Below are 26,753 nucleotides of genomic sequence, written 5' to 3' on the forward strand. Positions count from 1 at the left end.
CGTTCCATATTTAAATTTTATAGGCGATTAAAATTACTCTACATTCTAAAATTAAAAATCTATCAGTATTTTCTTTTTGTGTTCATTCGCAATTCAAATAGGATTCTTGGCGTTTTGTAAAGAATCACAATGGTGTGTGTGGAGTATAAGCAAACAATAATTTTATTTGCACACTTGGCAAGTGAGTCGGTAAAGTAATTTTATTGCGTTAGCCGCAGACGCTGTTAACCCTAAAACAGTTTACAGGGGCATCGTACATTAGTGTAATTACTTGTGAACGCGCATTTTAGTGTTACTGCTGCATGCTACATTTGAATATGTTTTTCTAATGGATTCGTGCGTTTATTTTCGTTAGGGTTGTAATAGTTTGTCGGGGATATTATTTTTATCATTTTTGTACTTGCAAAATGTTATATTTGACAACCAGTTAATCACACAGTTTATGTACAGTGACTATGAAATGCATTCACCCGGGCCGCTAAAATGCAAACACTCGTTTTCGGGTTATTTCAGGGAGGCGTTTAATGGTTGCATTTTAACGGCCATTTTGTAAGTTATACGTTACTTTTATGGCGCCCAATAAAAACGTAAAAATGTTACGGAATGATATTTCTGTACAATGTGCTGTTGAACTGTGAAGTCATAATCTTTATTGAGGGTAATAAAAAGAAAATATGCCTATTAAATCAAAGTTGGAACTGTGTAGATTTAAATGAAATAAAACAATTACAATCAAGCCAGAGAAACAACCAAAAAAAACTTTTTTTTCGTCTTTCCAATGAATTGGTTCAAAGTGCGTGCATTGCAAAATTTAACATTGCCTACGAGTGGTGTGGGGCAGCCAGGAAATACGCCATTACCATACCCTCCTTCACACATAAACACACATCACTACATAGGGTGTTTACCCCTCGGGGGTAATTTTTACCCCATCAACGAACGTCGCCACCCACTCGGCTCATCATTCGTTATTTGAACAACTAGTGAGTAGTGAGCAATTTCATTATATTTTTTCGGTTATTCGAATTATTCGGTAGAAAAAAATAAAACCACATTTGGCTGTCATTGAATATCTTTGGCAGTCGTTACGGGTAGTCTGACAACCAGTCTTGCCTTAGGGTGGGCTGCCCGGATAACTTAGTTGAGGAGGTCAGATAAGCAGTCGCTTCTTGTAAAACACTGGTACTCAGCTGCATTGCGTTAGACTGGAAGCCGACCCCAACATAGTTGAGTCAAGGTTAGGCAGATGATGATGAAAAAAACAAAACCACATGAGTGCTCTTCTTGTAAAACAAATACCGCTATCTCACCATGATCGGTAACGTGAAATTTATTCGATTTAAGCGGCAAATTATCGCGGCCAGCGTAATTATTATCAGGCTTTTACAATTTCAAACGTTTATCGATGTAATTGCGTCCGATAACGATTATTACGTGTTTTATTCGATTATTCGATACCGATTGCGTTGGTCGAGTTTTTTAGGGGTGCGTGACGCGATGCTTTGTGGTGGAAGTTTCATTAAGTTGAAGATTTGAAGCAATTTATATAACTGTTCTTGTGGGAATTATAACAAATGTGCTGTTCTAACGGATAATTTACTTTTTGGGGATAGTTTGAATGTGGTGTTTTATGTGCTGAAGTATTAATGAAAAATCGTTTGGAATAAGATTCTTCAAGCAGCAACCTAATAATAGTGTGTTATTAGCCCAAGGCGTAGGCATTTTACAATGTAGGAAGTACACTTAATCGTCTAGAATTATATTCAAAAATAAACCAGAATCATAACAATTATCATAAAAACATTTTCCACACTTCTACCATGTTGTAACAAATAACGTGATAATTCAGAAAAATAAAACAGAAACAACTCAAAACTCCTTATTCATAGCCCACACATCGATGAACGCCTAAAGGGGAAAAACTGGTGATAAATCGTATTCAATATTCATGTAGATTTCGTCCTTTTCGCACCTACGACATACGAACGAGATAAAATAGTGCTCGATCCTACATACACAAGTATACCACTAATTTGTTTTGACATATCTGAACGAACGACCACTTTTCCCGCCTACAAGTTGCCTATTCCAAAGGGGATATCGAATAATCGAATAAAAAAATCTACTCCATATTTTCGGCGACATAGGGGTCATAATCGTTCGACCGATTTACCAAGTTAGATCATTGGATTTTATTGTTAGAAGCGAACGCGATTGAGTTTTCGCATATCTATTATGCTGGACGAACCCTCTGAATTTTTTGCCCTTCACTACGCAAGGGTGACCCCCTAAACGCGTGCCGTGTGAGATATTGCGTTTCACAAAAACTTATACCACGGACGATCAATAATTATTGGCGCAATCTTTAATAAAATTTAGAAAGTAGGCGCATGAGTAATTATCATTTGTGAGTCAAATAGAAGTCGACTAATTATTACAAAATACGTAACATCAGGGTCCCCCGGGGCACAATGCACAAAGACATCTATTGTGTAACCCAACAATGGCGTGACTCACTCATGACGGACAGAAAGACAATGAGACGGCCGACACTCTTCTAGGGCCCGTATAAGGCCGATATGCATAACGGATATCGGGGGCGTCGTATAAAGTGGAATTTCTTTCTCCACATCTTCATATAAAGAGCAAATTTTAAAATTGCCTTGTTTTTCTCACAACCGTACAAGGGATCTGGCGTGTGGCCAGATAATTTATGCATTTTTGTTATAAGCAAACCTTAAAAATAACTCACAATTTAAGAGTCGTTACACCCGCATTTAAATGTGCGGCCCTGCAACAAAAAAGATTTAGGAATAAATAACAATTGAATATAATTTTAAAGGAGTTCTTAAATGTGAATGCAGCGTGAATGGCAACACCCGAAAAAAAAAACAAAGCGAATCAATCGCGTGCCGTGAAAAGAAATCCCATCAATCAGCCGAGCCGAATGCAATATTCAAATATGGAATATTTTTTTGTTCCAAGTTCAAAATCCCCGTGACCTTGGCACGGTCAACTTGTGACTGTTTATCCTAGTCGATATTAACGGCGCTAGTTTTTGCTCGATACACTTTTTGCCAACAGCTATTGTGATCACCGCACTATTTGCATGGACAATGACGTCACTTGTCAAATGCACCTCTATAAAAACAACGGTTTCTTAATTCCGTTTTTCCTGTCTCTATGTCCTATAAATCTATTATCTACTTCTAAATTTAATCAAAAACATAGGTCTTATTTATTTCGGTAGACACGTATTAAAGTAATTTACATAAAGGTGCAAATTACAAAATTTATTTAGTTTTCAGTGGACGTTAATGGCCTCTGTGTCACATTCAGTGCTCGGTCGTCGCACGAGACACGAAAACTGACAAATGACAGCTAATCATTGTATTTCAAACGACCGACATACTTGTTAGCGTTGGACAACAAATTTCCTTTATTAGTCGTTCCGTAAAGGTATAAAAATATGAGTCACTGATACATGTTTTTGCACTGGGCGATGATTTTGCGTTATTTTTTACAGCCGTGCAATGGCCGACGCGACCTGCATGACCTAAGTCTTTGTTAGGCCTGTCCTTTATCATTTTTTGCGTTAGCATCGCTTGTAAATATACGCAGAACAAATCCGTAATACTTCAAAATCAATTACCTCAAACCAACTCAAACGATAGAGATTGAGTAAAATTTAAAATAAGAATAAAACTAGTTTCTAATCTGGCTGGAGAAATAAGTATTTAAAAATATTCTAAGCGTTCGAAATTTGAATATGGCGATCTCGGGCGTGGCCGATGATCCACGAACCGGTTACGATCTTACGATCGAAACTGAATGATTCTCATCCAATGAAACATTTTATAGTTAAATTAAAAATTCATTAATAATGAATACCCTTACAAAGTTTGGAAGTTTCCAAATACATGTTTTTATCTTAAATATGCGGGTAATGGGACCGCAGAGGCGTAGATAAACAAATGAGAGAGGCAGTTAGGCAGTAATCATAGGTAAAATTATCAGTTAATTATTCCTACCTTAATATTGCATCATTACTTGCAGGTAGGTTTTGGGTCAGTAAAGAAAAATACACAAGATCGCGTTTAGTCTGATGTAAATAATATAAAAACACTGCAATCGTGTCGTCCACCCTTTACACATTGATCTATTGATTGAAAGTATAAAAACAAATGCAATATGTATGTATTCATGATATTTCAAAATGTTAATTTAATAGATGCCTAATATTTTGGTAAAACTTAACTGATCATAGGTATCAGATTTTATCTATTTAAGTTAAAGTAAAAATTATAACGAAGCCCAGACATTTTATTTAACTACCTAGTTCTTGATATTCAACTTTTTCACCCAAAACATGTTTTCGTATTCGCAATCCTTGAACCACGTGACGTTTTTCAAAATATCCATATCCGAGCCTTATTTATAAGTAAACAAAGTTGTTAAATATTTTGTCGCCACAAGTGTTGAAATATAAACAGAAAACTGTAAACACAGCAAGGTCCCACGGTCGGGACTTAAAAAAAACAGTTGCTTTAAAATTAAAAAGTATATTTTTTTACTCTATTCCAACGGGTTTGTAGCAGGTGCAAGCATCTGTCTATGTTAGATTGAGCAATGAACGCTTAAACGGAGATTAAAGAAGATTCGATTTAAATCAATATTTCTTAGATAATTATTATAAAGTTCTGAACATGTATTGCAGAGAAAATAATATTATTAAAATAAGAATGGAGGCAAAATAATAACAAAAACAACTTCACAGGAATTCATTTCTTATGCGTCATCAATTTTTATACCACTTCTTATTGTTATCACTTTTTCCATATACTATAGAATTTTATTATTCTTTTAAACATAAATACTCCTGATTATTGTGCTCTATGACAAAGGGAAACTTCAGGAAGCAGCATAGACAATACAGAAGTTTACAGAGATATTAATCAACAAAATAAATTGAATACGGCATAAAAGTGCATCACTATTGCATACAACCTTCCACGCATCTCGACAGGCAGGTAGTATTCACATATATTTCTTTGAAACATTGATCGTTCAGGACACAATCCAAACAAAAATAGACCCTATAGATATAAAATTGAAGACCTATAATACAACGTATGACCACCAATGAATGGATAGCAAAATAGCCTGGCTATAACAGCACTATATAATTTAAAACATATCAACAAGTCGTGATTGTCTGTCTGTACGTTTGCAGTGACAAAAAGTAATCAAATTAACCATGATTGAGGTGGTTTCAAGGAAACTGCATTTTATTTTTATTATGAAATGTTAATGCTTATAAAATTGCAAGTGACGCGGTAAAACAGGGTTGGATCAAATTTTTAAAGATGGAACACAATTTTGAATTCGCGTGAATCCGGGGTCGTGACCGTTTTAATGGCCATAAAGACAGAGTGATTCATATAATTGTTGCAAGATGAGCCTTATAAAGCAAGAAAGGGATATGCGAGAAGAATTTAATATAACAAAGTTTCTTGTAAGCCCATACAAAATTGTTATAAAAGGGACTGACACTCGTAAAAACGTCGTAAATAAATATTAAAACATCCAAAACATTATTAAGTACCACATTAAAGAACAACTGTCTTCAGAAAAAGGACAAAAAACATATTAATTCTTCGTAATAAATATCCCAAAAAACTTCAACCCTTCACGAGCTGGGTCAAATTAACTTTTATCCTAACCCCAATTTCGAATCGAATAAATAGGTTTTAACTATTTCGGAGGGCACTTGAAAAAGGTAAAAAATAAAAAAGTCTACGATACCTGCACTCAAAGTCAACTAGAGTGGTCCTGTCCGTTCCGATACGTCGTAAGGACTGAGACATACCGATACCTATACTCATAATATACTTGTTCCTATTGAGGCCGCCACAAAGAAGGTTATATTCTCCGATAGTTTACTCGGAAATATTATGATACATTTTATTCATGAACTTCTGAGCTGTTTCCATTGCATACCTATGTTCCTTATAACAATAGGGTAGTGTCCAGGGTCGAAATAATGAAATAATATTTAGTCCGCTTTTTAGATAATCAAAAAATATTGGATACGTATTTTTTCTTTTTTTAATTAAACATAAAATGACAAAGATAATACACTTCAAAAATTAGGAGTGGGGGCCTTATACGTCACAGTGTCCTGAAAATTGTAGCAACTTGTGACGTCACACTCAACTTTAACACGCTATATCTTAACAAGTTCTGATCCAATTTAAAAAAGAAAAAATACGTATCGCTTAATTTTGGACAATCTACAAGACGGACTAATTATTATTTTTTAGGAAACTAGCCTATTCAGGGCAGAGTTCAAAAAAATATTCTTAAAACAAAGTGACTTTGTTTTCCACTGGTTTTTATCTTTTATCATTTAATTAGCAGATAGCGAAATTAAAATGATAGTGCAAGGTGAAACTGGTCATAATTTATGTAGTATGATAAACTCATTGATAAATTGCTTTATGGGTGTGTATAATTATCACGCTATACTTGTTCTAATGAGTGGTTTAAATTAATTTCCATCGATCGTATCCGGTACATCATAATTTGAATCCGAATACTCTAAAAATTCTCTCAGTGCGCCACTATCTTGAGCCCACTCGTATCTCGTTTTCAAAGGATCGTATTATTTACATTTTTTCATCGTTTTTTACGTTTTTTCTTTAAAAAAGTGGAACAGAAAAGGATAAAGAATAATATGGAGCGCTCACCAAATGTCTCCGTGCACACAACAGGTTGGCCGCGGTGGTATTCAGGTTTTTTTCGTTTTTTCCCCTTTTTTTGTCGATCTCGTGTTTCCGACACATCTGAAATGTAAGAAGTTTTTGGTTAATCGATATGATTTTGTAACGAGCTTGGAGAGGGCCATTTTTTTTTTTACTTTTGACCTTCAATCTTTGTTTTGGTTACCACGTTGTGGCGCTCAACAAACATATCAGTTTAGTGTTCATGACGTGAATATTTTAGTTTAAATGTTTGCTCATGTTATCCGCAACGAGAAAAACATGTATCAGCATTCTAGAAATACTACGTATAAACAAGTAATTTATTTATAATTGATATTAAGTTTAATAACAACTGGGTCTAATTATAAATTGTTAGTAAACAATAATCCAGTTAAAGCTGTTTAATTGATTATTCACTTAATCTTTAGTTTAACCCTTAAAATTGTACACATGTTAGATAAATGTTCGATATTATTTATGTTAATGTTTTAAACGAAATAGTATTTTTCGTCTTTGCCCAATTAATAATCTAGCTAACGAAAAAAATACTCATGATACACGTGTTCTACTTAATTAATTACCGTTTAAATTAAAATAATTAGCTTCACGTGTTCATGTCATATTAATTTTTATATCGAGTTCTCTTTGAAGTTACCTAGATCTGCTTATTTGATATTAAGCCTACTTACATTTAAATGGTCATTTAAAAAAGTATTTACAACTTATAGCTTGCAAGTGTTTTTATTTTTATTTTGATCAGTATCAGTAACATCGTCATTTCTGTACGTCCACATTTCTGACCTCACAGGGTACATTATAAAAAGTACTTATTGTTGTTCGTGAAAACGTGGTAACCGACAAAAAGGCGATGCCGCCTCATGATACGCTGTTGCACGCTCCACATTTCTACATATAAGAGGTACATACAGGTTTTATCGTACCGTATCGTGAAAAATAACGCGAGAAAAAAAGTCGAAATTAAACCTTTCGAAAGCCGACCGTCAGAAAGCGATCTTTTACTAGATCTAAATCTTCTAGAGTTGTAGAAAAATGGGCTTGGTGTTACTCTGATTAATTGCTAACCTGCGTGTTTGACGAATCTCTATTTCAACTAATCAAACTCTAGTTATATTTTTGATCCTACCTACAACTTAATCGAACCACTATGGTAAATTATAACGACTGTTAAGCAACAAACCATCAGTAATTATGAGAAATGCAAGTACTAAAAAAAAGAACTACAACAGCATAAGACCACAACAGAAATTAGCATAGAAATTGAAATTATATTTAAAAATGTATTAAATAATTCATACAAGTGATCCATCAAGCCAAACAAGGCTGTATGCGCTAGCGCTCATTGCAAATGGACAAGGAATTTTTAAAAATGGTTAAGCAAGATGGCGTCGTGTCTATGGCGGGGGCGATTAGACCGATAGCCACGCCTGCGCAATGACTGATCACAGGGGTAGGTATGGCCACCATATTTTAATAATTATTCACATTATTTCATTGAGGGGTAATTCTCAATAGGCATGAACGATGACGGATTATTTTTATTTCATGTTTTTATTTGTATGTTGTTTTGTAATAATCGTACAAAGAGGAGCTTAATTTTTTCAATAAAGATTTGTACGGACCTTCATAGATAAAGAAATTAAGCGTTTGTTTTGGCTATAACAACATTAAAACGATAAACACAAAAAAAAAATATCCTGCCATCTACTTAAGGCTTGAATTGCCGTCTAAAACCGTTCCTATCACAAAAACCGCTACACTTCTCATAATCTAAGTTTGTCAAGGATATCCAAGCTACATTTCTACCGTTAATTAAGTTAATAAAGTACAATGAACTAATATAATTTATGAGCTGTCAACAACACTTGATTACTTAGTATTACATCATGATATGACGTGTATAGAACTGCCCTAGTTTCAGCCCTTCCCCTTAAAACGTTTTAATAAATTACTATTGTTTTTATTGTAACAAAAAAAAAGAAATATTATATTTACTTACCACGTTATTGTGGACATGAATGTTTGTAACGCGTGAACTGTCTATGGGTATGATTAGTTGGTTTAAAGAACGTATCGTCAAAAAGTTTATGGATATTTGGCTATAGGATTTAGGCTATAAATATGTGAGAGATACTAAATTAATATTTAATCACACTTAAAGTAAGTATTAAAAGCCATTCCCCTGCCTATCAAATTAATACATGAAACATGACTTCTGACTCTTAGCTCCTAGACAGATTACTATAGAACAAAACTTGTCATGCTCCCGTCAAATAAAAAATATATAAAGCTAACAGCTAGCATTTCTGCTAACATATTTTGCTTTCTAACCTAAGAAATAACGTCTAAAATAATAATTAATTGTTGAACAAACCGCCTACGTAGCGTTTCGGCTCACTATCAGTTGTTTTCGCAAACAAACAGACAGACAAGATTAAGTTTACGTTTTGAGATAGTTAACACACATCCTAGAGACAAGTGGTGAAGATAAAATTCGGTTTTACTTTAGTTTCCTTTACATAAATAGTAAGTATATTTCTAACCAACATATAACAGAATAAATATACATAATAGTAGGAATAATAATGGTAGATACATTAAAAATATACAGGACTAGTTAAAAGCGATTCGAATAATTATTATTCGATATAATTATTCGAAAAAAAAAATCTATGTAAAGTATCATGCACACGAATGGTAATTAATTAATGAATATCAGAGACCATAATTACACCTATTAACATACGTATTTCGATGCAAAAACTCTTATCTAATAATCGTGCCCTGTATACCAGTATACCAGTTTGTAATTTTCAAAAAACTAAAGCCAGGCATTCTGTTTAATGGTTAACACAAAGAATTTTAAATAATACCGACGCAATAAGATACCGATCTCCAATTAAATTAAACGATACAAAATGTTAATTAAAATCTTTGACATAATTGTATCGAGATGTTTTCGAATACGAATAATTTCAATCGATTATCACGAATGGTGTATTAATTGACCTCAATTATGAATTGTTGAGTACTTATTTTTAACCGACCTCAAAAAGGAGGAGGTTCTCAAGTCACCTTTTTTTTCTTTAGCAAAACGTTATTATTTTAAAAACATTCCTAAGTCAACAAAAACCTAATTTCCTAAACCATTTAAAACATAAATATTAAAGTATCATCGCAACAAAAAGTGTTCGTCCATTTTAATGGTGGCATTAAAGCAATTTTAATGTCTTGCATCTTACATCCGTCAGGTGTAACAAGCCTTATTTTTGCGCAAAAGAAACATATTTAAGTATGGAAAAGGGTATTTTGTAAGTACAACAAAAGTGAGAATCGTTCGCTTATCACGTTCTTGTGGTCCCCCTTAGTCTAATTAACGCCTATAAAATTTTATTGAGGAAGCCACGAAATTAAATGACATAACACATAAGAAGCACTTTCCAGACAGGTAAGTTGTGCATGTGTGTGGTTTGTGAACGTTTAATGGGTTTAGTACATGGCTTGGTTTATAAGTAACTTCTGTACCCTACTGTACTTGGGAATATTTACAAACGTAACAGTGGAAATGTTCGTGATTTGTTTAAACAAGACAATAATTTTTAAATTAATTGACTTATGTTAAAAAATCAGTAATTAATTAATTTTCAATGCAATGCTAAATAGTTTTCAGAAATGATAACGAAGAATTCGAACCTAAACTACACCTTTTTAGAGCTATAATTAGAGTTACTGTAATTATATGTCGTTGAATCCGTTTAGGTACATCCACTGTAGATTACAGTATAGTATTTACTATTTAAATAAAAAAGAATACAAACTTCCAAAGCCGTTTTTGTTTCAGTATACTTATTTTATGTTATTTGACATTGCAATTTGCTATACTTTATATTTTTAAATACGTCACGATTTAGATAATGTCATAAAAACAGCCAGTTGAAGCTAAAAATAGTGTGCACATGATAATTGCGCAACCAATACTGGTCACACCATAATTTTTGTATGATTTTTTCCTCAATATTTCAGCCAATGAACTTAGAGATGGCAACACGGAAAGAACGTAGACAAACTCTTTGGTATATGCTATTGAATTTAAAAATTAATGTTTCACTATGGTTCATTTGAATATCGAATATGCGTGTCAACTAATTCGAGTGAACTCTAGGAGCTGACTTCCCAAAAAAGAGGAGGTTATTAATTCGGATATTTGTATTTTTTCGTACATATAAATTGACAACTTCAGAAACAAATTAGCGTTGCGTCAAAAATATATGACGTTGCATGACATATTCATAATTATAATTCCAAGTTAAAATAATACTTCTAATTAAACAGAAGTAAATCGACGCGAACACTTAACAAATTGTTTGTAAAACATTAGCAAATAATGAAAGCCAAAGGGTTTGGGTAATGAAGGCGAGGCGTCACGGCAACAACTAGGTAACTCGTAAATAATTTATGACACTCATAAAACCAGACGTTTCTTCACACAAGTGTTTGTTAAAGTTAACTACGGGTTGCGTCACGACTAATTAATAATGTGTTAAAAATATGTTTGAACGGATTACGTGTCTTGTGTGGCATTTATGCGGTTAACAACGCCTTTATTCTGTACCTATTATTTTATAAAATAATGCACTGAAAAAAATTCGAAAAAACAGTTCAAGCAACCGTATAAAATATTTTTATGCTTATCTTATCTTCTCATTTAGCACATCCAAAATTAAATACCGAATTATCTTTATTACCCTCATCAAAATTAAACTGCATATAATGAAACCTAACTTAGGTATCATTCAAATTACAAGTACTAAAAACGAAAAAAGTATCTAAATAAAAAACTAGCAAACCTTCAAGGTGAACGACTCATTGATTCTATTTAATCTGTATTTTGAGCCTTTTTAAAGCAAAGGTCGTTGAACATTCAGCCAGCATATTTGTACACGTGCATTTTATATCAATGTTGGAGAAAAAAAAAACTGATTTACATACCACGTCTTGTACGTAACAAATACATCTTTAGTACGGACTACTGGTTATTTCTAGTACAAGGGATAAAACGAAATTCTGTTTTGCATAAGAATAGTACGTATAGGAACAGCTGTGTTCGGCGGCCATATGTGTAAGCGCTATTACCATACGTTTTGTGTACACGACACATGTGAAGTTCGAAGTTTAAATTTCAAACTGCAGATTCGGATTTGGAATCTTTTGAAATAGGAACTATTTATTGGATGTTGAGATTGCTTTTCTTTCGATTTTTCCGGAAAAATAAATAAATGAAGGACTGGTCTTCACAGCATATTTTATTAAACGCTAAATACCAAATCAATAATAAACAATAGCACTGATATAGATCATTATTTTTCTCAATCCTGTTAAGTAAACAATAGATGTTATTGTAGGTACAGGTTTCTAGAAAAATATTTACGCATTTATAAAATACCATTCTAGAAACAGCAAACCTACACGTAGGTACGAGAGTATATATATGCCTATGTGCTATTAAAATAAATAAGTTACTGTTTTTTCCCGATCGCTTTAAGGTTTCATTTAATTAATTTAAGAAGCATTAATATAAAATAATTTACTAAAAAAAAAGGTAAAAACTTTAAAAATAAAGTCTCCATTTAACGAAGAAGTTTTTCAAAATGGCGTGCTCGAAGGATAAGTGCAAAACTGTCGTAACCGCGACTCGTCGACGTAAAACTGTAATTTGGATTTTTTTCTTTCTTTTGAAAACCAATTATATTATTAAACACATGGAATTGAACGGAGGAAACAGCGCCAATTACCCATCGACGAACATTTCGCGTGAATTCTGCAATTGTTCGGCATTTTTAAATTTACTTACTGGGTTTTTAAAATGAACAGCTAAAAGTAAAAGCATCTATCTTGGTGCGTTGCGTTTTATAATGTTGAATCTGTGTCTACTTTAAGATGAAAATTATGTAAAACTAAAATAAATGGTTACTGTTATTTAAATTAAATTAAATAGTTCAAGCAATATTGAAACTCTATCCAGAAAGGGTTACCTTACATGTTGTGATATTTTTTTAAGGAAAGCTTCCTGATTATGTTTATATATCTATATCTACGCATATGTATAAAAAACTTTATAAAAAATGGTTAAAAGGAACTGGCGAAAAAAAAACGTGAATTACAAAAGCAATAAGAACAAAAGTAAACAACAAACAAACTTACTAAATTACAGTCGTAATAACGATTACCACAATATCTTATTACTGAAATTACACAGGTTCACCACGGGGACAGTTCCCTCGTAATTGTAAAATTTTACAATTTTTACTCGTTTATTTGACATCTTCTCTCTGATTACGGAAATCGTCAAGTTACTTATGGGTATTTTATTTTACCATAATTAAATTACCGACTTGAAAAACATTTTATTTGTTCGATTTTCAAATGTAGTTGCCCGCTACATTTCAAACAAGGAATAAAAAGTATCGACTCTAAAATCTCCTCAGCAAAGCAATAAAAACCGAATTAAATCCTAAAAACGTGTAGATATTTTTATGGTCCAAGATCTAAATACTTCCAATAATCCTATAACAGAAATCTTTCAAACGACTGCTATAAATCTTGAGATCCGCTTCTAAAATAACGTTAATCCATAAAATAATGACCAATGAACCGTCTTGTCTCATTCGAATGCTTACAAGCGTGCATTTGAATACGAACAAAAATATATCACTAACATTTCTCACATAAATTCTATGCACGATGCATGGGAATAAGATGCTAGACAATAGAACAAATCTTAATAAATGATCGAACACGTAGGGTTGCGATATTTCCCTCCAACCCTTTGACGCGACACCTGGTCATAAAGACCGGAGTCAAAAATTTCCTTTATCGCATTAGCATAATATTTATAATATTCACAATAGGATGCTTTATTCAAAGTAGCTTAGATTTTTAAATGCACGGTAGCTCATTGTTAGAGATAGGGACGGGACAATGACGCACTTTGTGGTGGTTTGTAAGACGTTGTCGAGAGGGTTACCGGTGAGAAGTTAACGAGCCACAAACAATGACAGTTATTCAATGATGTTTCCTAACTCGTGTTTTCGGTGATAAATTTTATGTCTCTGAAAACAAGGTGCGGTTTGAAATATGTAATCATATTGTTTGAATAGCTTGGCAATTTCAATAAATGTCAAACTATGAAAATTATTGGGTAAGTGCCGTAAAATCAAAGGTCGGTATTAATTGCTTCTGAATAACTACTGGCAAAACGTTAGAAACAGTAAATAAACGCATCAACAGAAAAGCACACTAACCCATAAAATAAACGTATAAACAAAGTCCCAAAAATATCGTTTACAATACAAAGTAAAAACCGAAAGTAATATCCATTCACGCTGGGCAAACTATCGGTTGCATCTTTCGATCCAATTTCGAAGACAGCAAAAAATCCTTTTAACCCGACAATAGACAGTGGGCTTTTGTCTAGATACCGTCAAATGATACGCATTAGGTTTTTTATGCGTTATGAATACATTTAAAACAGGAAGGATGTGAAAGTCGGGGTATTGAAGACACCGTATGTCAGTGAAGGGTTAGGGAGGGTTAGAACGGCTGTGCCGTACAAAGAAATAAGGATAATGGGTGAAACATTGTATTAACGAATGAATTATTACGGACATTTTGTTGTGGTTTAATATTAATTTAGAATATGAAGCTGTTGTAATTTTAATGACAAAAAAATGATAATTTGAGACCGTATTTTTCAGTGGTGGCAAAAACTTGATAAAAAACGAAAATAACATTACAATCAATTTTACTACAAGTGATAATTCATCATAGTTGAACCGCTACTGTTTTTTGATACCATACAAAATATGACAGAGCAAAAAGTTAGCAGCAAAAAACGGCAGGTTTCGATCTAAAGTCATACCAATGTAACCTTGCAATGTCATAGTCGAACTAAGGTGAAATTCTTTTGATAGCGTAGCTAATCAGATTGATAACTTAAGGACCTTGTTTTTACCTTTCGATCAATCAATTTTTTTATCAAACTTTCTCCTTGAGGGTTCTTTATTGAATATAGACAGAAGATTGTTTTAACACGTGTAAGTTATCGTGGCTTAAGCTAAAAGGACGTAACTGGATTATTGTAGAAAAGATAATTTTAACCGTTGATAAAGGCAAGTGCATTATTAAAAAATAAGTTTTCAAATTAATCTTTTTTAGTTAAAAATCTGAACTAATGATGTTATTAAAGAGTAAAAATTGTAGATCCCTTCGGTGATACGTTGAAGATATATGGTATCTAAACCGCGACCGTGTCGGGAACGTATAATATTGGCCTTTATTTGACTACCACATTGTATTTGGAACAAATATGTAGCTTCGATAAGGCCTAAAAACTCAGAGCATTTGCTGAGGATCGAACTCGCGGCACAGTGCGTCGCACGAGTTTTTCAAAGACAGACTGGGCTCGTTACCACTGAACTAAGCCAACAGTTTAAATGATACTCAAATTGTGGATCTTATTCTGTTCTGTTTTTGATCTCACGATTTTAGGTCAAAAGTTATATTAGGTATGTTATGGCGTATATGTGTAGAAATTGATATTTTTAATTACCTGATAATTAGTAATGATCCTTCAGCATAACAATCACGAAACACATCTGAAACAATACAAAGTTTACATAAATAATTTTGCCAAAACCTTCAGTTGTATGCACAAATACTGTGACACAAAATGACACATGATTATGCTAATTTTATAATAGCAAATGCACATATATTTATTATAAATATCAAGTCTACAAATAGCTATTTTAAGTAGATATCACATGATAGTGAACCGCATGTCAAATTGTCAACCATTTGAAAGTTGAGCGAAAAACTAAACGCTAGAATTTTATTTTCCATTATAGAAAAGGCTGTCGTATATCGTGACCGGATCACTTTAAACTACGTTTAACACGAGCCCCACAAATGTCATTTAATGATTGTTAACTTCAGCTATGGATAAACCATTCGTTTAAATTAGATTTTCTTTATATTCCACGTTTTATGTGCACCGGCAATTACTAAACGCATAGAAATTGAATTATTTGACAGTCAGCACAAAAATGCCAAAAAATTGACAGCTGTAAATTGCAAAAAACAATCATTACCCGTATGAAATTATCAGTAGCTTAACGTGTAAATCAACAAGGTTAAAATGATCAGCAAAACTGCGATTTGATCATTAAAAGACATAAATATATCGATTTATTTTAGAGTTATCCAGTTGAATATACGTTCTCGATACTGTCGTCCAATTACGGCCGTATAAATAATACGAGCGCTCAGATGATTTATTAAAAATATTATCGCGTGAAGGTGTCAACAAATCTTATTTGGTCATCCATCTTTGTCTAACTCGAGTTATCTCTGGCTGATATCTATGGCCCATACATTATTTATTTATGCGCGAATTTGCATCGACTTTTCAAGGGTTAACCCGTTTCAATGTTCGCACGTTGTAATCGTCCTGCATACAAAATTTTTGTTTCATATTATTTTAATTTTGTTTTTTTAGATAAACAGCAATATGTCCGAAGAATTTAATGTCAGCTAGCAAATTGATACAAGTGTAGGCAATAATTCTATAACACGGCTACCGTACGGTTTTCATATTAAATGTGTTCTATCGTGAGAAAATAAAATACGGTACATTACTATTCAACACGACATAAATAACGTTCGTGTTAATAAATATGAAATAAAATATAATTTATAAAGCCGTTATAATAATCTTTTTAGTATTAAAGGTATTTTTCTAGAACTACTATAAAATAAGATTTTAATACAGAACGGTTAGTTGTATGAAATGTGATGCCGTTTGCCTTGAACCTACAACGCAACATTGTATCTCAAAATTTCATTAAAATATCAAGTTGCCAAAGTTGACTTCGTAGAAAGGCAACGTTATGCCAACGATAATAGCGCAACTTGTAAATTAATATCGGGACCCAAAAATAAACAACAAAAAAATCAATACACATCGACGAGCAAAAACAAAATAAAAACTTAATTCTTTAAAAAAAACTAAATATAACACAAACATTAAAAAGTCTCAATAACATTTTCAAAAAAGGATACTTAAAAAAAGTTTACAATAAAACCGCAGATTAAAAAAAAGACACTCGAAGACGCATTTCGAGTAAGAAATTATATGACAATAGTGTACAACTTTTGTGTTTGTTATAAAAAGGCTGTACTTAATATGATTGTGTTGTATTGTGGAGCCGTGGGCTATGGATTTCTTTGCTATTGTGTGTCGAAGACAGTAATGAATTGCTTGTTACTTTATGTCACACTTGTTTTGACAGTCAACATGAGCTTGAATGGCTTCAACATGGAGTTAAACCAATGAATAAAATTTAATTAAGTGCATTGTAATAATCATAAAGTTTTATTTTATCGTTAATGACATATTGTAATTAATTGTCTTTGGTGAAGATTGTTTTTTTTAAGTAAAGATTATAGACAGATCAACCATCATTTTATTGAAAGGCAGTATATACAAAAACATTAATTTATAAATTGAATAGATTGTTTAAAGAAACTAACTTATATTCAAAGATATTGTATTGACACAATATAAAAATATTAAGATAAAAAAAAATCCTAAAGTTCAAAACCGTAATAATTACAAAACATTTTGACGGATAGCGTTATTGAATTGGAAAAGGTCAAAAAAACATTAAAAAGTCATTTGTTAAGTGTCATGCAACGCCCTTGATAGTTCTCAACGTAATAAATTATTAAAAAAGAATAGTATTCCGACAATGCACTTGAGATTCCGTCTGTTTAATTGCCTGTCAGAATAAAACGTCTAACCGTCTAACCTTTACCAAGTGGGCGAATAAAAATGGGTTCATAGACAACAGAAGAGTCTTGAAATGAGGTCATATTCTTTTAAATAATAGGTAACTTTTGATAGTTTTTTTTCTTTCGGCCGTTTTGTGAATGGCCTGTCTCTATTTCCGTTTTTTTGTATTGTCTGTTGATTGTGGATTTTTTTTAGGTGTACCATAGAATTCGGGAAGGAAGTTGTTTAATTAATGAGTTATGGTCGTTTTAATTAATAATACTACATAGTACGGTCTTTCTGTTTTTTTTTTAATGTTATTCGAAATTTGAAGTCTTTAATACCAAAAAGTAACGATGTGGCTATGTAAAGAGATAAGAATGTTATTAATGTACCCAATTATTTGGTTTAGTCGGTAATTGTGTTGCCTAAACTGTGCAGAAACTAGTAGTTAGACAAGCCTAACTTACTACATTGTTCTTGTCAGCCTAATTGCAATTTATTACCACTTTACGTCAATTACTGGATTTGAAAGATTTTTCCTAGTAGGGCTAGCAAAGCTGTTGCTATGGCTCTCCCCTACGTTTAAACCCCTCTGGTAAATTAATTTTTTGATTGGAAATATGTGAAGAAGGGATTTAGAGAAAATCGGCGTATTATGTATTTTTATCAGCTTAAATATCACAGTTATATATTCCAGAAGCACATATGTATCTCATTTCAAATATGTCTTAGATTGTCATCGCGATTAGTTCGGAATAATACTTAAAAACTATCTAAACTAAATTGTGCTGCACATAATTATAACCTAATTTTACTCCAAAACGTAGCCGTGCTTATACACTTAAAAAATAAAGAGCAACCTCCATTAAACCTAATTTGTTCAACCTAAGAACAATGAAGATCGCGTGTAACGGAACGCAATTTTGCTCATTTATATCAATCTCGTTCACTCCGAGTATCATTCGTTCACTCCGTGGCGCTTTGAAATTAATTTTCAAACGTTATTTCCTGTTATTACTAAGCTAATAATAGTTACATTGTCATAGGAAACTTATTTAATATTTAAATCCGTTTGGTTTGACAGTTGGTTGGCTCATCTAACATTACTTTATTAAGTCTATGTATTTTATGTATCTGTGATCAGAATTCGTAATTACTTATAGATTACAATAATCTCAAGGAAGAAATATAAACTGTTACTTAATTTTGAAAACAAAGAATAAGGCATTTTTTGTGTGAGGAATTGATAACCACTTTCTTTTTGGGATGTCAGTTAAAAATTCGTATGGTTTATACCTATACATATGAGAACGTCAGATAGGCAGTCTCTCCATGTAAAACACTGATACTCAGTTGCATCCAGGTAGACTGGAAGCCGACCCCAACATAGTTGTGAAAAGGCTAGGCAGATGATGACTTTCAGCATGTTCTAATGCCTTAAAAAGTAAGCTATTGCATAGAATAAACTAAACACATTAGTTGTGAGCGTTCATGTCAAGCCATTTATTCTATTCTTGGCAATGACCGAACGTGAGTCATCAAACAACATGTTTTCATGCATTGGCCCAACGTTGGCATATTGGTGAATTAAACAAAGTTGATATGATTAATGTGTGGCCAAAAATTTGGCAAATATTTTTACAAATTGTTTGCTATACGAAATGCCTTTGTGAATGGTAGAGTTCTGGAGTTCGGGTTGGGCAAATATTTTTTCAGTGCGTTCCGAATTTGGAAGTTCGGGTTATTTTTCCACATTCTGACCGTCACGTGTCACTTTTTATTTACTCTTTGGTAAACTGTAATTAATTTAAGTATTCATCTAGTATTTTATAATAGATAACTATTTAAGCCAGAAGTATTTATCTTCAAACTCATACAAAAACTAATTAAATCCATAACCACTTTAATCGAGAAAATTATAACTAGCGACTAGCGAGAATCAGATTAAATCTTCTAGGAACCAGTAATGAGGCTTGAATTTCTTTTCGTGATTATCCCCAACTATTTATTACAATTTGCCGTTAATTCAGTTAACTGGTTACCATTACACGCAATGTTTACTTTTAACAGTCAGAGACAAGAACAGTTTAAAAAAGCCGACGAAAATAAAAATAATCTTTTCAGCAAACCGACCTCCGCCATCGATGTCAAAGGCCAGGCCAAAAATACGTTCCAAATTCAAAACTAAAAAAAAACTCGATAAGTAAAAATGACAATAGGTATAACATGACAACTCGCATTTTAGTCACTACAACGACCTTGGTTACATTACTCGTATGAAATTCTCTACGACAAAATACCGAGTCAAGAATTACCGTAGTCGGTAGCAACTAACCACCGCCTGCATGCTATAATATCATAGACCAGCGTATTATTACAACGTTATTGGTCATCACAAACCGATATTTTGTGGTCATTTGACGTCGTTGAAAGCGATTGCAATACTGTTGTAGATTTATAGCAATTTTGCGATCAACTACGTTCTGGGAAATTTGAATTCAAATGTTTTATTGGTCGTGGAAATTATAAGTGGTGGCTTATTTTTTTATTTTACACCAAGAAGGTTTTACATCTTATTTTTTTCTTAAGACATGTCTATATCTTTTCTAGGCTGTTAAGAAAAGAATAGGCAGATGATGATTACATACCTAGGTGTTTACCTTAGTTAGTATTTATTATATCAATTAAAGCTATTTCTTTGTGCTATATGAACGGTAGCTAGTGCTAATTAATCTTTGTATAAATTCCTTAGGTGTGGTTTCAATGCACATGTATTGGAACGGGTTTTGCTCAACTCCTAAACGGAATAATCATGACAATATATCTAGGTGACTGTACATGCATAAAATAAATTATTTGTTTTCCTTTATTCCAATATAATACAGACTAGTTTTAACACGCTTTGTAGATATATCACGTGTTCCTTCCTGCAATGCATTATTATTTATATCTAAATATGTATGTATATAAATATTTTATTCCACATTATTACTTAAATTATTTTGGTCCATCCCTTTTTCATCCTTGGGTGGACTTTGGATTGGACATAGTCCAAATATTTCCATCTCTGCCTACTTCTATACAGACAAAAATTCAAAAAACTACATATTTGGGTTCAGAATTGATTATGGATCACCCCCCAAGTATTCTTTTTAAAAACTATTCAATATACAGTTTTGACTTTCCTATCATTTTATTATATGTATTGAGACCAAATACATATATTTTGTATTATTTGTATATTATTTAATTCTTGTCCGTTTACGGATCATTTATTTGTTAATTTAATCAATAAATTAGGAATGAAATAGTTTATTTTATTCTAAGTAAAAAAATATACGATCGTTTTTAAGTTATTAATACAGAAAATACACGTTGCAGAACAAAATGATGTCTTCTAATAATAATGTTACATAATTACCTATGAGAAAAGTTATTCCTAATTTGAGAATTATTTTTGAAATATAATTTAATAATTATTTTTGTAAAATAATAATTTACAGCTGTGTTCTCATATAAGTTTATCGATCATATAACATTATAAATCGATTATTCAGCTCGTTATGACAAGCAATATTTTATTGAACAGCTTTGTGAATGGCTGATTTTATTATACTTCTAATTCTTTAAACCTGCGATTTATGTATAAAATTCTATATTGATTTACAAAAAAGGTGACAATAAAACTGATTGCTGCCGTCATATAAATATATGAGTGAACAAAAATGCATTCAAAATGACGAACTGGACTCGTTTCAACACTGATACCGAGTGCGACAAAGGAAGTTCTTATTTCATGTCCTCCTAAAGACATCAAATTATCAATTGAAATACGTAAAAAATATTACATTTTTTCCATAAATGTAATCACCAACGCACATATTTTCGATAACTTACGCAACCCTATCAAAGTAATCTGAGTTGTACACGAAATAAATAAGTTAACAAATAATGCACACATGTGAAATATTATCAAGTACACAAGTACAGCTCGTAAAATAGCCATATTGCGACCATATGAAGGCGAGCTGTCATTTTTCAACGTTTATTTAGGTTCGTGGGCGGGAAAACATTGTTGTACGTACACCACTTTATTTTTAAAATGCCACTAACTAAAATAGACGTTGGTAAAAACAAAAACGGTTGAACGATTGAGCAACTGTCATTGAAGGCGTTTTTTATTTTTCATAAACGTCAAAAGGTCGTAGTGTAAAAATATAGAGTGTGATATTTTTAGAATAGTGCCAATCAACAAAATTGGAGCGGCCATCTTTGTTTTTAATAAAACCTCAATTACCTATTTTTTTTTCTATTGATTAGTTAGGTTATGAGTCACTGTGTCGAATCTGCATCAAATTGCATACAACCTTTTTCGAGGCACATTTGAATGTCAAAGTTTTTTGTTTTCAATACTAAGTTGGGTTGTAGGTGTAATGTTTTAACTTTGTATTTTTTAATAAAACCGGACCTGAAATTGAGAGGTCTTATAAAAATGCTAACTTATTGATTATTTTTTTTCCTGTTCTTTGGACATTTCTTGATACAGAAATTGAAGATTTTACTTTTACGTTTTTTTAATGTGTCAGAGTCAGCCTACCTGGCACCTTTCCTGTAGTAGTATTTTGGACAAAAATCCCTGTTTAAAGGTGTTTTTTTAAGAATTTCACTAACAACTTACGTAAAAACATGGAACTTTATTTTTCACTTTTATATGTACCTATCGGTACCTAGCTATAACAGCATGACTTTATACATTATATTATTTATACCTGTATACACATAGTTAAACGTAAACTATAGTAAGTACCTTGTTTGTCGTTACTAGAACAGCAAAGTCATGTTTCTAAACGAAAGATAAAAATCATTCCTGAACGGTACATAAAATGTGACAAATTAATTACAATAACAACATGCAATTGTGACGAAAACAATTATAAATAAACACACAGACGAACAAACATACAAAATGTAGTGAATTACACTTAATTGCAAGGAAAATGGCCACCCGCCAAACTATTACAATAAAGTTGTTTTTTTTAAATTGATGTTGCCAGTTGATAATTTATTTAATTTACGAAGTGGGTGAGGAAATTCGTTATATTGGTAGCGAACGAGGTGTGAACCAGTGAGGATTAAATATAATTATTATACTGCTTTAAAATTTTAATCAGGTTTAAACACTGAGGTTTTATTTCGGCATATTTTAGGGTTGTTTTATTAGCACATAAACTTATAATTAAATGAGTATGTACACGTGTGAAAAAGGTGTTTGTACAATATATGACCAGATGGTGATTTAAAAAAATATGTTCAAGTAAGTATCCGCATCGCGTTTTACGCTTAATACTTAAATATTAAAAATTTTCTGGTGGTACTTTCCTATTTAACAGTATTTTCTTAATACATTTTTTTATTAACTCGTTGCTGGTACCTACCTAGTCATCACTACTTTTGAAAAACACTTAAATTAAATAATTGTCTTCTTATCTATCAAAAATGATTAATTTACATAATAAATTGTGGTTTTACCAAACCATAACATAATAAGAAGTAAAAAACTAGGTTTTAAAAAATGGCTACATGTTTATTTAAATTTTCAGCATCTGTTTCTTTTTTAGTGCCATTAATTTCTTGAATCTGCCAAAATATTATGTAGATAGATATAAGTAACACGATTCCACTTGACTAATAAATAATGACCTTACCTATAACAACTTAAAAAACCTGCATATTGTATAGTTATTTCTCTTCATTATCTTCGTTACAAAAACTTTGTATGATTCAACTTCTCGACAAACTTAGTTATAATCTGTGGATTTAGATCTTAAGATAAATCGAAAATCTAGCATCAAGTAATCACGAAAGAACAAAATTCCAACACTTCCTAGCAGCCGCTGGCTAAAGATAAGAGTTGCTCATAAATAATAATTAGCAGCCAGGAATCGAACCTGGGCCGCACTTTGTGACTAACGATCCTACCTGTCGCCTCAGGCGTACAGATATTAATAAGCAAGCAACGACCATCTGATTTATATCTTCATACGAACCACTATACTTGGTAATCATTTATACTTGATTCGATTTAACGTAAGTACGCCAATTACAACGTCCGACTTAAGATAAATTGTCTAATTAGCGATTGTAGGAGTGAGCAAAAACTCACGCGTTTCGGATGTGTTCAACACAAATGTTTCATAAGTTAACACACCCGGCATACGGAAACTTGGCCATTAGCGTGCCCACATCAATCATTTACCGTTGTCCTGAAAACATTTGAACTAAAATCGATCGCCTCAAAAACGCCTGAAGATAAGGTCCCACTAAGTCACGATAAGCCTTAAGGCCGAATTTGAAAATAAAAAATCTTGCTCACGGCCAAACTAAATTAATAATTCCGCGTTCACAATCTTATACTTAATAGCGGTTATTTTTCGTGCAACACACCCAAATAATTTTGAGATAAAAACATTTACATGTGGGCGTACGATTGCATATCTCGGACCACAGTGGAAAACGAATTTGTAAAAAAAATTAAACCGAATATAACGTTTCGAAATTCTTACTGGAACCAAAACAGATTTTGTTGGTTGCACCAGTCATTATCCGTTTTTGGCTGGTGAAAGTGTTGAAGTCCGTTAACTTTTTAATTTGGTGAGGGAAAACGAATATGTTTTTTTAGAACGCGCCCCTATTCCTCGACTCGTTCTTTCGACCTGATATTAATACCTGCTACTTTTGTAACTAGTTCTTTTTGTGTAAGTAATAAACTGTAATTATGTGCCTTGCAAGTGTTAGTCTTACAGTTTGATGATCATTAATAGTAGGTTAATACAAAGTATGCTATATCGATACCGCATTATCCGACAAGTTTTTTTTTTAATCGACTTTTTTATTATATTTTAATCGCTGGATTATATTCACCGTAGCTAAACAGTACGTGTAAGCAAGTTATTTGCATTTAAATGAGTAAAATGTTCGAAGCAAAATTAATGAAACTATGTCCATGTATTTAGCTGTTTACAGCGACGTGGCATGGCAACACAGATAAGCAACTAAGTATTAAAAATAAAATAACATTGACAAAATAATTTTGTTGTGTCTGCATCGTCGTGCAATCGGTTAAAATTAGCATTATCTACGTAACATGTATAGATTTTATTTAAAATGACATGTAGAATACACCTTTTGGCAATAACATGTTGGTAGGTTGAAAGGTGAACGAGATAACTGGCCAGTTGATTATGTAAGAGAGCGATAATTTTATTAAATAGTATTTTTTTAAGATTACATGCCGATACTAGGTAGTTACCTACTGTATTATTACCTAGCAACTATTTTTTTTTAATAATAATTTTGGTACATACACTATTTTTTAGGTACTTGAGTTTTTGGTGTCCTTTATTTAAACTCGATAAGGGACGAGTAGGTATGTTAAATCGTCGCTTGTGATAAAAACATGTGACTGCCTTTATCACGAACATTGGCTGTTGCTAACCAAGGTGATAAGAGCCAACAGTTTTTTTTAGCTCGCTGATTTGAATAAAACCAGTAAGTTTTTTCAAAAGTTGAAACTAATTTTAAAAACCGTGTAACTTTAAAATAAAATTGAAAAAATTAAACTGTCACATATTTTTTTCCACAAACCTGTTGATAATAATGTTGCCACCCTAACAATTTAACTATTCGATAACTGTTTTTTTTACGGTCGGTGTAATTCATTTAGAAAAACATCGGCCCATTTTTTGTTAAAGTTTGGACCACAAAAAGTTTCTACAGAAAAAACGGGCTGCGTGCGGTGACGATTTTAGTGAACGTCTTTTTATTATCACTTTTTATAAACATAACTTTTGACTTTTTATTAAAAAGTTTAAATGCCAGATTGGTATTTAAAAAAAGGAAAAATAAACATTTTGTTGTTTATACAGCGGTCGCGTATCCGTCGGTAGTTTGTTGGAGGTTTACACACTATTATAAACTATACAATAAGAAAAAAAAAAAAAAAAAAAACACTTACCAATTTTATTATGTTGTCGATGAAAAAATTCTATGTTTTATTTTAATTTTTGATGCTGGCACTTTTTGCGCCTGATTTTCCATTGACACTGTACCACTAATCGTCACTTTGTTATTTTTCACAATATTTACAGTTCCATAATATCTTACAGCAGTTTCAAATTTTTCAAAAAAAAAAAAGAAACTTCAGATTTTCAATTTTCATTTTGAAATTGAAAAGTTGTCTGTCTTCAATATTCACTATGGCAGCCGCACTAAAATATTTGAAGCTTCAATTCATTGGTTGTTGGTTGCTTTTTATGATAATAATGGAACTTGAATTCTTATAAGAGGTTCCAAAACCGCTTAGGGAGCGCTGAACTCGTATGAGTTTCAAGATGTTATAAAAAAACAATTGACGATACGTGTTCGCGCGTCGATCGTCGTCACAAGAAGAAGCCACGCATCCAACGCGAGTGTCGCTCGCGCTCCGAACCAACGGATTGTGTAAACGCGCGCCACTCGCTCGGCTGGCGGCGCGAGCGGGGGCGGCGGCGCGGGGGAGGGTCGCTGGCTCTCTCGCACGCACACATCCACCCTACCGTACACCACTCCATTACTAACGTTCCTATTTTGAATACGCGACGCGCCAATCTAGCTCCTATGCGATAGGTATAGGAGCCGAGGGATGTGATGACCGAACCGCGACGTGCGACCGACATCAGATCGTGCGTGTAGACAGAGAGCGAGCTACGGTTGCTACGGTGCCGACAGAGATGGGAGATCATCGGTAGTTGAGCCGCGTAACGCATGTGTGTCTTTAAGCGCGGGGCGATGCAATAGTGGCATAAGTGGCATAGTGTCAGACTTTGTAAGTACACGAAGCTGAGAAGAGCAGTCTTAAAATTGTTAGAAACGAGGCTCTGTTTCATTTCAGCCGAATGGGATCCTCGACGCCATGTGGCGCTCAAACAACCCAACTCCTCTGACATTGAAAATTATTAATTGACACGTATTCACGGATCAGTGAATATTGCTCGGTTCAATTTACTCGACATGATGCCCACATTTCTACCTGTGATGTTAATAACGATTACTATATTATTGGCTGTGTTTAATTAAAATTTATCATTGGATTTCAGTCA

At 32.8% G+C, this 26,753-nt stretch overlaps 1 long non-coding RNA gene and 1 other non-coding gene across 4 annotated transcripts in view; both read right to left on the bottom strand.

Moving 5' to 3' along the window:
* Window positions 1-26,104, bottom strand: part of LOC124635429 — a 31,226-nt gene extending 5,122 nt beyond the window's left edge. The window contains exons 1-4 of one of the 3 annotated variants that reach the window (XR_006985005.1): window positions 25,631-26,104; window positions 15,391-15,436; window positions 6,750-6,845; window positions 2,753-2,791 (exon numbers count right to left, since the gene is read on the bottom strand). This is a non-coding gene — a long non-coding RNA (uncharacterized LOC124635429). Of the gene's footprint in view, window positions 1-2,752; window positions 2,792-6,691; window positions 6,846-15,390; window positions 15,437-25,630 lie in introns of those variants that run through there. The other 2 variants (XR_006985006.1, XR_006985004.1) reach the window with 2 other exon arrangements.
* LOC124635452 lies at window positions 15,034-15,170 on the bottom strand. Its single transcript, XR_006985012.1, has one exon. It is a non-coding gene; the product is annotated as a small nucleolar RNA SNORA16B/SNORA16A family (small nucleolar RNA).
* Window positions 26,105-26,753: the final 649 nt, after the last annotated feature.

The sequence above is a fragment of the Helicoverpa zea genome, chromosome 12 (genome assembly GCF_022581195.2).
Source record: "Helicoverpa zea isolate HzStark_Cry1AcR chromosome 12, ilHelZeax1.1, whole genome shotgun sequence".
Classification (NCBI taxonomy): Eukaryota; Metazoa; Arthropoda; class Insecta; order Lepidoptera; family Noctuidae; genus Helicoverpa; species Helicoverpa zea.